This window comes from Seriola aureovittata, chromosome 14 (genome assembly GCF_021018895.1).
Source record: "Seriola aureovittata isolate HTS-2021-v1 ecotype China chromosome 14, ASM2101889v1, whole genome shotgun sequence".
NCBI lineage: Eukaryota > Metazoa > Chordata > Actinopteri > Carangiformes > Carangidae > Seriola > Seriola aureovittata.
Window position 1 is genome coordinate 13,119,892 of NC_079377.1, and position 15,116 is coordinate 13,135,007.

At 41.9% G+C, this 15,116-nt stretch overlaps 1 long non-coding RNA gene across 1 annotated transcript in view; it reads right to left on the reverse strand.

Moving 5' to 3' along the window:
* LOC130181190 (uncharacterized) overlaps positions 1–15,116 on the reverse strand; it is a 44,389-nt gene that overhangs the window by 19,434 nt on the left and 9,839 nt on the right. The window lies entirely within an intron of this gene.

Below are 15,116 nucleotides of genomic sequence, written 5' to 3' on the forward strand. Positions count from 1 at the left end.
GTATATCAAATCTGCTAGAATTGGGTGGAGTAATCAGCTATGTCTGGAAAGGAAATTTACACTTAACAAAAAGTCTGATTTGATCACTGCTGACAAGTCCACCCAGAAAGAAAACAGCAGAGCTGTGAAGTGGTCACTGGCTGGGATGAAACAGCTGCGGGGCAAACAGGAAAGGAATACTTGAAAGCAGAGCACCTGAGTTCACGGTGTGTTCTCAACACATTCAGCATCCTTTCATGCACTTTCAGCATAATGTACTACTATAAACACACATGGACTTCATATATTATCTTATCTTATCTTATCTTATATTAGGTCTTTTCTTTTTGTAGTGTGTTTAACCTTTTAGCCGGTGAAAATTCAAGTTAGAGCTAAATCCTCTTATTCCTTGTGCAGTTTCAATTGTTCTCTGGAAACATATCGCTACCTTGGAAAGACCCAAAATTATCTCATCATACTGGCAGACACTAGATACTAGTGTCTAGAACTTGCTTCAAAAGAATACGATTTGGTTAGTCAAAGCTTGATTACATCTCAAGGAAGGCTCATTCTTTAGCAGCTTGGACATGTGTGGACCTACTTCTAAAGTGAAACCCAAGCAAACAGAATCGCTCTATCAAGATGAATCAGAATAAGAGAAAGAAAGCAACTTGAGGGGAAAAAGTTGAGGAAATCTGAGCAAACTGCATTCATAAACAGTCTCGTTTTATCCTTACAGACCCACTTCCTGTTTGCAGCATGTGTTTTTATTCGGGAGGCCCCATTGCCACCCCACCCTGACCCGATGAGGACCACAGACAGCTCCACAATGGAGACTGTGTGCGCTCTCTGAATGACTAACCTGTCCATACAAGCTAAAAGGAACCCCCCCCCCCCACACACACACACACACACACACACACACACACATACACACCACCACCACCACCACCACCACCACCCTGTCACACACACATACAAACAACTGGACTACATAACAGGTTTTGCCGTCATCTCTTTTGGATGCAGTGTTCCATGCTTTATAAAGGCAGACAGAGATGGCGAGGGAATTCTGTGATCAGACTTCAGATTACTGAGCAGGAATGTCTCAGCTGAAGGCCACGTGGCCAGGTTTGATAATAGGAACAGTTTGAACTGACTGGTTTTGCGCTGCCTTCATGATGACTTGCTTTTCATCCCGTTCCAGGTGATGAGCTGATGCTGTATAATCCAAGAGGGTGATGACAATGCTCATTAGTGTTTTCTTCCACTTATAATTGATCTACCTGTTTTCACTCGTTTGCGTATGTACAGTATATGAGTGTGTGTGTTTCCATTAGCTAATGGATCATAAGCAGACCACCTGACGTATGGGCCCTAACTCATCACCAGGGATTCTTAATATTTACAGATAAGGAGAAAAACGCATTATGAGACGAATTCAATTTCCATGTAGGGGTCTATTAAAAGACTAAATGACTAGGCAGTGAGATATGGCGGCTTACAGAAGGCTTGCAAATTAGTACAATGCCTTTTCTTGGGTGCTTGTAAAATTTTATCTACATGTCTCTGTGATTACTGTAATGTTTTAGCATTGTGTGTAAGTGAATGTGTCTTTATGTGTGTGCATGTGCTTGTGCACGTACATAACCCCACTCCCCACCCCACCCCAATCCTCTCCACTACGAGATTTACTGCAAAACAGCCCTGTGAGAGAGTACACATGCTCTGCCCAGTCTCTGTACTGCACCCTGACAATTACTGCTATATATACCACTCCAAATGAGAGCCATGAACCGGCGTGATTACAGGGTGGAGCAGAGGCAAAGAGGGAGAGGGGTGAAATGAAAAAGTGAGGCGAGCTGAGAGAGAAGGGGAGAGAGAGTGAGAGGGAGAAAGACTGCAAGAAGAAGGGAGACAGGCAGTAGAATTGGAAGTGACTGAAGTCTGCTGTAAATTGTATTGTGCACTTTCAAAATCACAGTGTATACGACAAGCTACGTTTAGTCTGAATGGCTTCCTTTTCAAAATAGTGAAGTGGGGAAGATGAGATTAAAGGGATGAGAAGCATGCTGGGAATGAGCAGCATCTTCTGGACTTCGTGTGGGAAGACTCAAGACGATGACATCTGTCTGCATGTTTCTCCTCAATAAATTACACAGCGGAGCTTTAGATGTCAGAATACTGTACATGGCAGAACTTACAATAACATTTGGTAAAGAAGTGCTGCCCTCTTCTGGAGCTCAGGGAAACCAAATGAAGGGAATATGAATGAAAACTTGAATTTGAAATAAGTGACAGGAAGTACTAAAAGATCTGAGATTAAAATCAATGTGCAGATACTTTTTTTGCTTGCAAACTGAGATAATAGAGCAAGTAGATAAAGAAAGGCCTGACAAGAAGATAGACATAAAAGAAGAGAATAACATTTGACACAAACATCCTGGTAGGTGAAGAAGCTTCCCCAGGCTAAAAACAGTCAGTCTCCACACCTCCTTTCCGTCCATCTCCTATTTTCCCGGTGGGTGTCCAACACTGAGCTTGTCATTTCAGTGGAGTGACAGCCTGCTGTCAGTCACAGGGCTGCCCTGACTGTGCAGTCACCTCAGCCCAGCTGTCTGGCGACATCACACTGCCTAAAAAAGAGGCATCTAAAGAAAGATTGATAACACAGGAACTGATGTCACAGCAAAAATGCCCACATGTGATGTATTGAAGTGCTGCACATAATAGATGCAGGATGTCGCAGAGCTCAGGCCCCGGTGATGAGCCATTTAATAAACAGATCGGTCTGCTTTATGGGGTCATGAGACTGTAGGAAAAGTGGTGAACTGGGAAGTGTTGAGCAGAGAATGGCTGTTCTTTTAAATCCCCCCTCCATGTGTGGAAACCATCCCTGTGGGGGGAAAGGAGCAGGATCACATTACCCATGGACCAGTTTTTTTATTCGTACAGAAACCCACGCTCTGCCTCACTCCAGCGGCTCGCATAATTGGAAGCATCTTGGCATGAAGATAGAGTCAAGGTGGCATATCAATGGGCGCGTACTCCAAGGGCATGCAGATAAGAAAAGGCTGCTTCTCTTAACAGGCCGTGTCCATGATAGGGTCACTGGCCCTCCCTAAAAAGACAGCAGGCTCTGGTGTTGCCTCACATACAAATAGCTATAGTTGATCAGTAGTGTGAAACCTTGTGGTACAATTCACTCGCAGTGGCGCTCATCCCTAACACCAACAAGAAACAGTTTTGTTACCAAGCCTTGTCTCATTATGTATGCATGTATAGCAGCAGAGAATCCCTGCAGCTCAGGATAAAGAAAAAGTGATGAGATTTCTACAGTGACTACATGGAATATGACTGAAAATCATCAATTATCAATTTAACTCCTCTCATGTCAAGTGCAGTAGGATAATAATATGTATAGTTTTACCCAGGTTGTTGAAATCAAGTTATTTGAAATCAATATCACAATATCAAAGTGGTACTCCAGTGATTTAGAGTTGGATTCAATAAAATTTGGGAACTTGCAATTGACCAATTTTTTTTTTAATTGTCAAAATCAGTGCAGTGGAAGCCAAAACTTAACTTTACTTTAAGTCCCTAGTATGGATCAAATTCCATCCTACATTTCAGATGCTGCCTGTCATTATATATGCCTTTCACACTACACACCACCTGTTTGTATGTTTGTAAAACAGGATAACTGTTAAACTCTCTAACCCTAAACCAAGATAAAGGTGTATCATTTCCTCAGACTTTTATATTTATATATATATATATATATATATATATATATATATACTATATTTACACTGGTGTACCAATCAATTAACTGTATTCTGCTGTTTTGCAGTACATCAGATAAAAACAAAAAACTAAAACTTCAGTGACTCATTTTGTTTGTTTTTATCGGCTATTTCTCTTGTAAAAGATTCTGTGCTGCATACTTCTCTTACGGCAGAAATAAAACAGCTCAGTTCATCTTTCTCTCGCCTACTTGTTCTGCCTCAGCCAAGCATCCACCATCGCCCCACCACTTCCCATCCTGCAACAGTATCCACTCCGCTCTATAGGTTTGTCCAGGAGGGAGAGAAGAGCTGGACTTCACTGCCTCCGCACAAATAAAACTGTGTGCCAAGCCACATTAACCCTGCATCCTTATCGCCTTTCTGACTTGAGACATTTTATGAGCGGGAGCTGTCTACCCCCTCAGACTCCAAACAACAAGCAGAGGCATGCTTTATGCACTGCTGCATCACCGGCACCACTGTTTACTATACACTGTTATCATTTAACTGCATGTACACTATGAAAGGTCACATTTTGGACTTCAATTTATCACATCTCATTATATGATATATATAATGTAGCTTTTAAAGCTGTTCCTGACCCTGGGGGCAGGTAAAATTGAGCAAAGTTGTGGTGAAGTTACATGTAAACAGAGCGATGTGTACACACCTAGCTGAGGCAGAGACCTGCTGTGGTCTCTGCTGCCGGCCTAAACCAGCTCTCTGGACTCTCATAAAGTTTCTGCCCACACAAACAGTGACCGCACTGGCGTTTGCTGTCTCTGAAATAGACACTTATGCTTACTGAAGAGAAAATGACTCAACAGCGTGCCGGTAATGTATGCTCATTCCTGCAAATATCTTATAAAAGATGTAAAATAATGTGAAAGTATCTAATTTTAAATTAAATAGCCAGTGGCATGTTGTATATTGGTCAACATGCTCCACCAGGACAAATTCATTTCATGCTCCTAAGTTTACAATTTAATTTAGTCTGGCTTGATAGCTCTTGCTTTTCAGTATGCACCTACTGTTGCCTGAATCAACTTGTATTCATTTCATCAACATCACTCCGGCTCGCACTCGACTACAGCGTTAGTATATGCAAAACCTCATAATCATGCTGTGGCTTTGGCTGCTTGTGTTTTCTATAGCAGTAACTTAATTCTGCTCCACTAATCATAATAATTATAGATATTACAGTAGCTGTGGTAATTACTGTAGAGCACTGGCTCCTATCCTTTAATGGATGCTTAAACAAACGGATTTCAGATAAGTTTGGGAAGAAAACTAATTTATGGCCTCTGAGGGGAGATCAATCAGGTGAAGGGGTTGGGGTTGGGAGGGTGCAATAGGGAGGGGTTCAGTAATTAATACAGAATACAGTAAGAGATGGAACTTGGCTCTTCCTTGTTTTCAATTTTGCTCCCCTTTTATCCCCACATCCCTCCTTGCCTCCATGCCTTTGCCACATTATTTATCTGCGCTGTCATACCATTGTTGTGATTATGGATGTCATGCAGCCGTAAAGCGCCCCCACGATCAATAGGCCTGAAATTAAACCAAAAAATGAATTTCCGCAGTGTCGGCCACATGCACTCCTGAGCAGGAATTACCTCGCAGGAGAATGGCTGATTACCCCACTGAGGAGACAGCGACAGAAACGCAGGAGGAGGGATGGTGTTTGACTGAGGCTGGCAGCGATGGAAGCAGCAGAGGACTGAGAAACAGTGGTTGACTGGTCTTCAGTGTGATGGCAAATTTTACAGCTTTTTTTTTTTTTTAGAGCTACACATTAGGAAACATATGGTCCATGGTGTTGAAACTTTATTTAACCAATTCCCTCAAGTAACTCAAACAAATGTTTGTGGATCACATGGAGTAAAGTAAAGTAAGTAGCTTTCTGGCAAATATTCCACATTACAACTTCAAGACATTGAGAGTGATGTTGTGTAGCATTCAGAGCCAAATTTGTAAAATGAGTATGTAATGTAATGAGTCCGCGCCATGTGCTGTGACACAGGCCAACTTAGGAGGTGATGTACTCATTTCTTCCAGGCTGAGATCAATATACTATTAGGCATGATGAGATGAAACAGTGCTCATTACTCCTATCATCAGGTCATTTGCAGAAGCTTGTTGACAGGGAAGACAACGGCACAATAATTAAACAAAGATGAGGAGGAGAATGAAAAGCAGCTCCACAGAGGGAAGAGTGGCGCAGAAAAGAGAGCAGGTTTGTTCGAAAAGTGCAGTAAAGTGGTGCTTCCTGTGTTCGGTGAAGTTATGGTCAGGCTTACAACCCAAATGCAGTGGATTTTGGAGAGCAACAAGCACAACATGAAACTTGCAGCTCTCTGTGTTTTAGGACTGTGTAACCACTTTTACTGTGCTATCTGTCCTGTGTTATCCAACCCAGCTCCTGCTATTTATCCTCATCAAAAGACATATAGCTTGAGAGAGAAGGCAGGGATGTCTAAAACGTTCTGATGTTTTTAATATACCTCCTGTAGCTCCCTCAAACCAGCCTGTCCTCCAGCATCTTACTCTGCACTCCCCTCCGCCGGAGATGGACGCATCCGTTTGTTTCTCACTTGTTTCCCTTGTCCCTCATTTAGAATCGATTTGCTATTAATGCCAGAGCATCAGAGAGGGAGGGTGGCAGGGGCCGAGGTGGCTGCAGCTGCTTGACAGGCTTCTTCATCTCCGAACAGGAAGTTTGGTTTACATCAGCCGTAGGGCGGGAACTGTCATGAGGAGACCTGAGGGCTAATGGGCTGGATTTATGCTCTCCTCTCCTCCTCTCAGTGAGTTGGAAGAAGCTGAAGTCACCGGTCTGAGGTCTTTTTAGTGTCTCTTCAGTGGGTTAGGATCAAGGTTTGGCAGGATGCTGATGCAAGAAAAAATGCAAAAATTGTTATTTGTTCCTAAGATTAGATGTGAAATTGGGTTTAAAGTCAAGCACAGCAATGACTTTAATGTATTTATATAATATGGTCAAGTACTTCACCTAAAGAAATTTCTTTCCTTTCCCCTAGCTTGACATGTCAAGACAAATTTCATTCATCAGTCCTCAAAGGAGCCTGGTGCCGGGAAATAACCGCAGTTTGGTTTTCAAATCAATTTGACAAATCCTATGAGAATTGTAAACCAGTCTTAGAGCAAATAATGGCCTGACACTCCGCATTAACAGAGACGATATGACTCAAGACTGACATCTAACAACGTGCCCTCCGGGCTCACAAAGAAACACCATGTTCTGTCACGTATGACACTGTGGTGGGATGTCGATAAAGGTTAGCATTTTGAACGCACAAAGTACAGCGATAACTGGAAGCAAAGTGTATCGTAGCTCACCAGAACTATGCCAGCCGTCAGCTGTGACCCAGCGCCATGTAAAAGTGATGTGAAAGGTTTCTTCTGTGTAGAGAGACTGAAATGTTCTTTGAATTTAATAATATGTATATGACTGATAATCAGTATTTACCCATAATGATTTATGATGACTCTGCCCATCAGCTGTTTTTTTTTTTGTTTTTCCTGCTTTTTGATTCTTTTTCTGTCGCTTTCTATTCCTGTTCCTTCCTCCACACTCCATCTCGCTCACATCCTTGTGAGTATCGCAGTGACTGAACTCATTCTCAACTATTTATTTGCTTTATTTCCTGAGATCAGCTATAAAGAACAAACACTATTAAGCCAGCCAATCAATAAGGGACCATCAGCGCCCCCCCCCCACACACCTTCTCCCTGCAAAATAGATTTATATCTTCTGCCTGAGCAACATAAATCACATATTCATACATTAAATTAAAAATGTGATTGATAGCAAAGCAGAGTGTGTACAAACCTTCATGATGTAAAAAAACAAAACAAATATTAGTTAGGGAACTGTGGAGGGTGAAGAGAAAACAAGTTCAGGAGATGAGTTGTTGCTTTGGAAAAGGGAAAACTGACACTTGGTAAAACTGCAGCTACAGAAGCAGATCATACAAATAATTATCAGTGTCTATACTCAAATATAAACTCAGTGTTACTGAACAGTTCTCACATTAGAAACACTGGCTGTGAGAAGAGCTAGAAGGCCAAACTGGAGGGGCATTTATCTCGACTTTAAAGGAGCCGGTCAGGTCTTCCAGCCTCTATCCTCTGCATGTCATTCTGCCAGGCGAACTCAGTGTGGAGAAACAGGTTCATTCACAAAGTGACACTTAATGGGATATATACAGATTGTGTCATGCATTACAGGGCACAGTGGTTATGGGAGCATTCCCGAGGAGAGAGGCAGAGAAATATGGCAGCATCCATCAGAGGCTCGGCCAGAGTGGAAAAGCAGGAACAGAGAGGGAACTAGGGCTGGGGGTTGGGGGGCTGCCAAGGACATTTAAGAGAGCTGTCAGGGGAGGCTGATCTATGAAGGACCCTGTTGGCTAAACCTATATCCCAGCATATGTGTGTGTGTGTGTGTGTGTGTGTGTGTGTGTGTGTGTGTGTGTGTGTGTGTGTGTGTGCAGTCATACCGACGTATGCTGTCACACATGCACTCACTCCCTGGAGGCTAAAGTACAGTAGGGCATTTTCAGTGCACAGGTCGCAAGATCAGAGCTGGAGCTCATCCACACAGAAAATCAAATGTTTTCATTCTGAGCACGAGATGAAACTAGAATTTAAAAAAAAACAGTTGGAGGGTAAACCATAAGAGTTAAACTGTTCAACTGCAATAAACCATATGTTTTTTCTGGGGGAAAATGTAAAGAGATGCAGTTTAGTTGTAAATTATAATTATCATTAGCAGGCCCCAGACTGCAGAGCATACATTTTCAGATGAAAGATGAAAGTCCAACAATAGCATTATCAGTTCAAACATAACTCACATAACCAGATACTCAGACATTCACATCTTCAACAAAACTCCAAAATTACAAATGAAGTCTGTCCAAGTAGACAGTACAAAACAACGGAAAATGGGATTCATTTTATCTTCCCAGAGCAAACGGCTCACACAATATATTTTCCTGCGGTATATTTTTCAATCTGCCCAACTCAATAACTAGAGGAAGGAACACAAGTTCTTAAAAGTGCTAACTATGAGGCGCTCCGCCGATTTCATATGTAACATTTAGCACAGATACAGGACTTGAAAATAAAAGAGCCTCACTAGGTATAGATGTGTGTGTATGTGTAGGTGTGTGCAATCCTGTCTCCTTGAAATGACATACAGTACAGTATTACAGTACATGTATTTATGTGTATATGAGTGTATGTCTACTGTATGGATTTCATAAATTTTCACGTGAGACCCAAATATGTGACAGCTTTAAAAACAAATTTCCCTCCTGCTACAATAAAGATGAAATAATAGTCACGGTCAGTCACTTTGTCAAGTCTACAAAAATTACTCACGTCTTGGGTTGGGCTTGGAAACAAAACATTTCTTTTCTTATTTTTTATCAGAAAGCCTGTGTAACAAACTGGGACTTTGACAGATAAGGGTGTTCACTAAGCAGAGAGCATCTAGCAAAATACAGGCATCCAAAATTTGATTATGGAAAGTACAGGATCTAAGATTTTTGAAGCTTGGCACTACAAGTCATGATATCTCAGCCTCTGCTGTATTAATTATGGCCATTTTTGTCTCTTGCCTATAGAGCAACTATATACTGCTAGAATAGTCTTACAATACATCTATAGTGAATCTACAAAGATTCAGATGTGTACAAACTTTGTTATTGTGTTTGCTTAAGATGCTCATCATAACATTGTGGTGAAAAACTTAAGCTTTGTGCTACGAGAGTAAATTAGTATATATTCTTAAAATAACTCAAACTGAAAAACTATGTATAAGATTAAATTGATGAGGATACATTCTGGATCTAGCTGCTTCACTACACATTGCTCCAGAAAGCTGACTCTTTATCAGCTGAGCAGCAGCAGCAGCAGGATTCTGTAGTTAGCCAGCAGGCCTGTTAGCCAGAGGAGTGAACACCAGGCAACCCTGCCAGAGGGGGACGCAGCATCGAGACCATTACTAATGCTTAATGATATGAGAAGTGTTCTCCTATCCACCACGGAGGGATTCATCATGATGCTGTAGCACTATACATCTTTCAACAGCTCTTAAAGAGGAAAGGGGACATTTCTTCATGCCGTAGTAAAAGCCCCTCCCCTCCCCATTCTTCCCTTGAGCTTTCTACATTCTTCATCTTCACTTAAAGAAGCTCTATTTTAAGATCATTGCGTCTGAGTAGGGAGAGGGAGAGAGCGGGAGGGGGCACGACCTTGGAGACGAGTGAGGGTGAGGTAAGGTGGTAAGCACCAGATGAGTGTGTGTAGCTGATGGAGACAGTCCCAAACCACAACATCTTGTCTGGGATATGCCCCAGTGTGCCCCAGGAGAAGGAATACAATTCATTCTCCGCTTCAAAGTCACACTATACACTGTCACTGGCTTCAGAGTGCTGATAGATGTCTCTTTGTCCCCTCGTAAATAAAAAGACGCTGGTTTCCGCTGTGACAGACTGTAGATCAGGGAGTAAATAGCTGAAGGTATCATGTGCTGCAGTTCATCCAGCCTGGAGGATGTTCTCTTTCTCTAACCCTTCACATTTTGTGACCATGTCAGAGACCTCTGCAGCCTGTAAATCAAATGGAGCAGATAAACTGCAACTCAAGAGCAATCAAAACAAGCAACAGCACTACTGACTTGGGGTCTTTAACTTAATTTTACAGCTTGCAGCCAATATGTAGTAATCACACCATGGCAAAGCTCGACGTTTGTGTCCTGGTATTTGCATTGTTTGAGTCACAGCCACCTGCCTGTGGATTTACACCAGTAGATCACAGACAATAACAGTAAAGACAGAAGTGCACTGGTTTATGACTTCAGCACTTTCAGTTTGAAGTCTTCCAGCACCAGTGAGTTTAAATTATGGTGGGAGACGTCCTTGGGATGTGAACATCTCATTTCACCAGGCTGTGCGCAACCCCACACACACACACACGCACACACACACACACACGCACACACACACACACACACACACAACTAATTTCATTGGGGGGTCTCTGGGAGGCTGGACTCAGTGGAGCATGACATAAGAATTATACATCTGGCAGCAGTAAACCTGCAAACTCTCTGTCTCTCTCACTCTCTCTCTCTCTCTCACACACACACACACACACACACACACACACGATTGTCACTGTTACGAGACAGAACACTAAGGTTTTCCTCATCAATCTGAGAAATAATTATTCAATACCTTTGAGGATTGTTGCTATTGATGCTTGAAAATGTGACGCTGTTCTGATTCTCCATAGATAACATAAAAGAACTCTTGTTTCATTTGTAAGTGTGTATTTAATTACTTGAATTACTTTCTTTCCCTTTTTGTCAATGTAAAAAGCATATTGACATATAAAACTGAAGATTTTATTTTTTTAGGATGGAAAAAAATCATTTGTGTCTATGAACTGTTATTAAAAACATAGGCTGGTTATGTTTAACGCTTTGTTTACAAACTGCAGTGTACAGAGTTAAACTGATGCCAGTGCATAGATATGGAGCGACAACTGTGAACATGTAAACCACACAGGTTTCTAAACTCTTCCATATCGGGTGCCATTTAGGTCACTGACCCTCTAACTACAGATTTAGACAACGCAGCTGCCTATGCATCAAGATTTTACCCTTGAAAACTGCAATGTGGTTTACCTGGGAGTTACTGTGTGATGCCCACAGAAATAATCTACCTCTACATTTAGAGATACATATTCTGACACCTCTGGCGTCCCTGCTCTGATGATTTTCATTCAAGCCCCCTTTTATTTCTTATTCTTGTCAGAAACTTTGCTTACTTTACAAAAAGAAAAAGACTTCTGGGTATCATTTAGCCTATAAGTAAATAAAAGAGCGGGAAAATGTAATTAATTATTAACTATTAATAAATAAAATTACAAATTTAAACCAGTCCAAAACACACGTTCATAACACTTTCTAAAAAAGAAAAAAGAGGATGGCAGCCTAATCGCACGTGAACAGGAGTCAGAGCATCTCAACTGAACCGAGGAAGCTCCGCATCCTCTTCTCAGCTGCGCCCCCCTGCCATATCATAATCAACACCTGGGGACACGCCCACCCACCGGTTCCCAGCTCCGTTATTGGCTGTCCGTTTAAATATTCCACACGCTGTGCGGCGATTGGCTCAAATCTCAGACAAGTGATTTCATAAAGCAAATCTTTTGGAAGTTGTGTAAAGGGAATAAGTGAGGGAAAACCCTTGAGATAACTGCGGCATTCACAGCACAATTAGCTGACGGTATCTCCCTCTCTTTCTCTCCCTCTCTCTCTTCGCTGTCAATCGCTGGAGGATTTTTGTCGGAGTTTCCGAGCATCTCTGCATCTGTGAGTACCTGAGTTTGCTTGCTGCTGCTGCTGCTGCTGCTGTTTCCTCTGGGTTCAGGATCATTGTAAAGCTCCGCTGGGATCTGCTGCAGGAAGAGCCGAGAGAAAGTTGATCTCCGTCCCGATTTGAACGCAACTTTCTTCTCAGAACTAATAAATCCCGATTAAGACGACTGCTTATCAGTTATCAGTCAGGTAGCCCGTAATACTGTTTTATCACCACCTATATTAAGTGCCACGGATTAAGTGCTGCCTCACACAAAGTGGATTCCCTGGGAAAAAAAACTGCCGATGAGCAGATAGTGATAGTAATTTTCTCTTGTCAAATTGACTTCTTATTGCGGCAGTTTCCTCTGTTTTAAAAAATCTTTTTTTCTGATCATGTCTTCCACAGTTTCTAATTCTAAAGGAGCTGCGTTATGCTTTTGGACTTAATATATTAATTTAGAGTTGTGTATTGTATTTCATGTTGATAGATAGATAGATAGATAGATAGATAGATAGCACTATTATTATAAATTGTTATAAATGTTAAAAGTTATTTTCATGCATCTTATGGACGATAGATTCAAGAGTGTAACTCCCTACAAAAACTCCCACAACTAATCATAAAGTTTTGTTCATGACATTAAAATATCAGCTACAAAATGTTTTAAACTGTTGTTTAGGTGTCGAGGTGTTTCACTGAGCTGTTGCGCTGTGTGTCTTTGCTTGAACGAGGTGTTTAATTGTTTGATATTAAGTGTGGTAAGTGATGAATGAATTGGAGCTTGACATTAATGGTAATTGTTGATTGTTCAGAGGGACTGCTCAGTGTAATTCACTGAGACTGGTACAGCACTTTGTGTGTGTGTGTGTGTGTGTGTGTGTGTTCTGCAGTGAGTGCCCTTCACAGAGAAGAGCTTCTGGAAGTGTGTGTGTGTGTTTGAAAGTGAAGATGTTGCCTGCTCTTTGTCGCAGTGTTATCAGGATCAGAGCTGGGCTTGAACGCTCCAGAAAGCACATGCTGATGTTGCACGCTTTGGTAATGGCCTCTTAATGCCGCCATAAATAACCAAATCGAAAACATTTTTCTGCTTCAGACAACATTTTTTCCAGAGCTATTTCATGGTTTACTACAAATGACTTTATTTGATGCTTCCTGTTCTCATAGCGGGACAGATGGTTGTTGACCCTGCAGATGTTACATCCCAGAACCCCAATGAGTGCATCGAATGTTTTATGAATCCTTGCTTGTAGGAAAAGTCACATTGCAACATTACTTGACGACTCAAGTGGGGTGTCTTGGATTTTACCGCAGTGAATGCGGGGCAAAGCGACTGCATGTCCTTGACTGGATAATGTAGTACAACACCATTTTATCAGGCCGGTCCCCAATGGTTTCAACCACTCATCTGTCCTTTCTTTTACCTCCCTCATCTATCTAGATATTACTTTGTATGGAGTTATTGGGGATACTTAACTTTTTCCTCGGTTTTGATACTGCTGTTCAACTGATATATACATATAGGCCAATATATATATATTGGCTATATGTTTACGGCTGCTGTCCTGGTGCAGCATAGCCCATACATTTTATCCTCATTTGTATGGACATTCAAGCTCAGCTGCCCACAAGTAGTGCCTAAAGGTAGTTGTTTTGTCTTCTAATCATTTGTTTTAAAAGGATTCTTCAAGTGCATCTTCACCTTAAAAGATATTACAAAAGATTGTATCCTTTTCCAACACACTTTTCTTTTTACTTTTCAAGTTCCCTTTTCCTCCTCTTTTTAATTTATAGCTCACTGGCCCTATCTAACATGGAGTATATGAGCAATTGTGTAAAGCTGCCTTCTGGAGTCTGAAACTGCTCAGCTCATTTGTCATTACATCCTGCTCCTAATGGGAAGAAACTGCTTTATCATGAGCTCCCAGTGTTGTTAATTAACCCTTGTTGCTAACAGCCACAGTCTACATCGCCACCAGCTCTCCTGCCAGGGTTATCGCCGCGCCGCCTGCCTTGGGGAGCTAGCATTAGCCCTGGCCATATTTCTGCAGGTGTCAGCAGAGGTGCTTCCTCCCCCTACCGATGTGCTTTTGAGAGTATCATTCAAACAGCAATGTGGTTTTTATCTTAAATTGAATTGTTGAGGGAGATGTTAAAGAGCCATACATCACCTGGACACGCGGAGCAGAAAGGGAGAATCAGCGGCAGCACGGAGGCAGAGATGGGAATGGCTCAATGGCATTACAGATGGAATGAGCGCTATGATGAAGGCTACGTTCATAAATCCACAGGCAGTGCAAATCAAGTTGTCAGCTTGTAAATACCATTTAGTTTGTGTTTGTGTGTGTTGTTTGTGTAAAGTTTTGCAGTGTTGTTGATGATGAGTGTTTTATTTTAGCCTTAAGGAGGTGACCTTCCGCTTCTCTTTCTCCCCTCAGTCATGTTTCTCTTCTCTCTTTTCAGTCTGAGCATCAGAACCTCCACCGCTACCTGCCTGCACTTCACAAGTCAATTGAATCAATTCGTCTACGTTCACCTTTTATCTACTGACCACTGAAAGAACACTTATACATCACACAGTCCTTTTATCCAAAAAAGCTTTCCCAATTTGGAGTTGGTCACCCTCCCTCAGGACAGAACCTGAGGTCTGTTATATCAGGTCATATTGGTTTCCTCCGGGCTCACTTGGCCTCTGGCTAATGCCCTGCTCCATGTATGGATTTTCTGTCCTGTAATTCCTGAGCCTGTCTGCATGTGATCGGTTGTTCATATCTAAGCCTGCAGAATGCTGCTGATTGCAGTGGTATATCTTCATCTTTATGTCTGAGTATAGCAGAGAGCTCTGCCAACAACACACTGATGTTTGCCTCGCAATGGATTTGGAGAATTAGCAACAACGACAGGAGTTGCAGCTTGCAAGACAGTGTATGACTTAAGGTTTTTATTTGATTTTCATTTG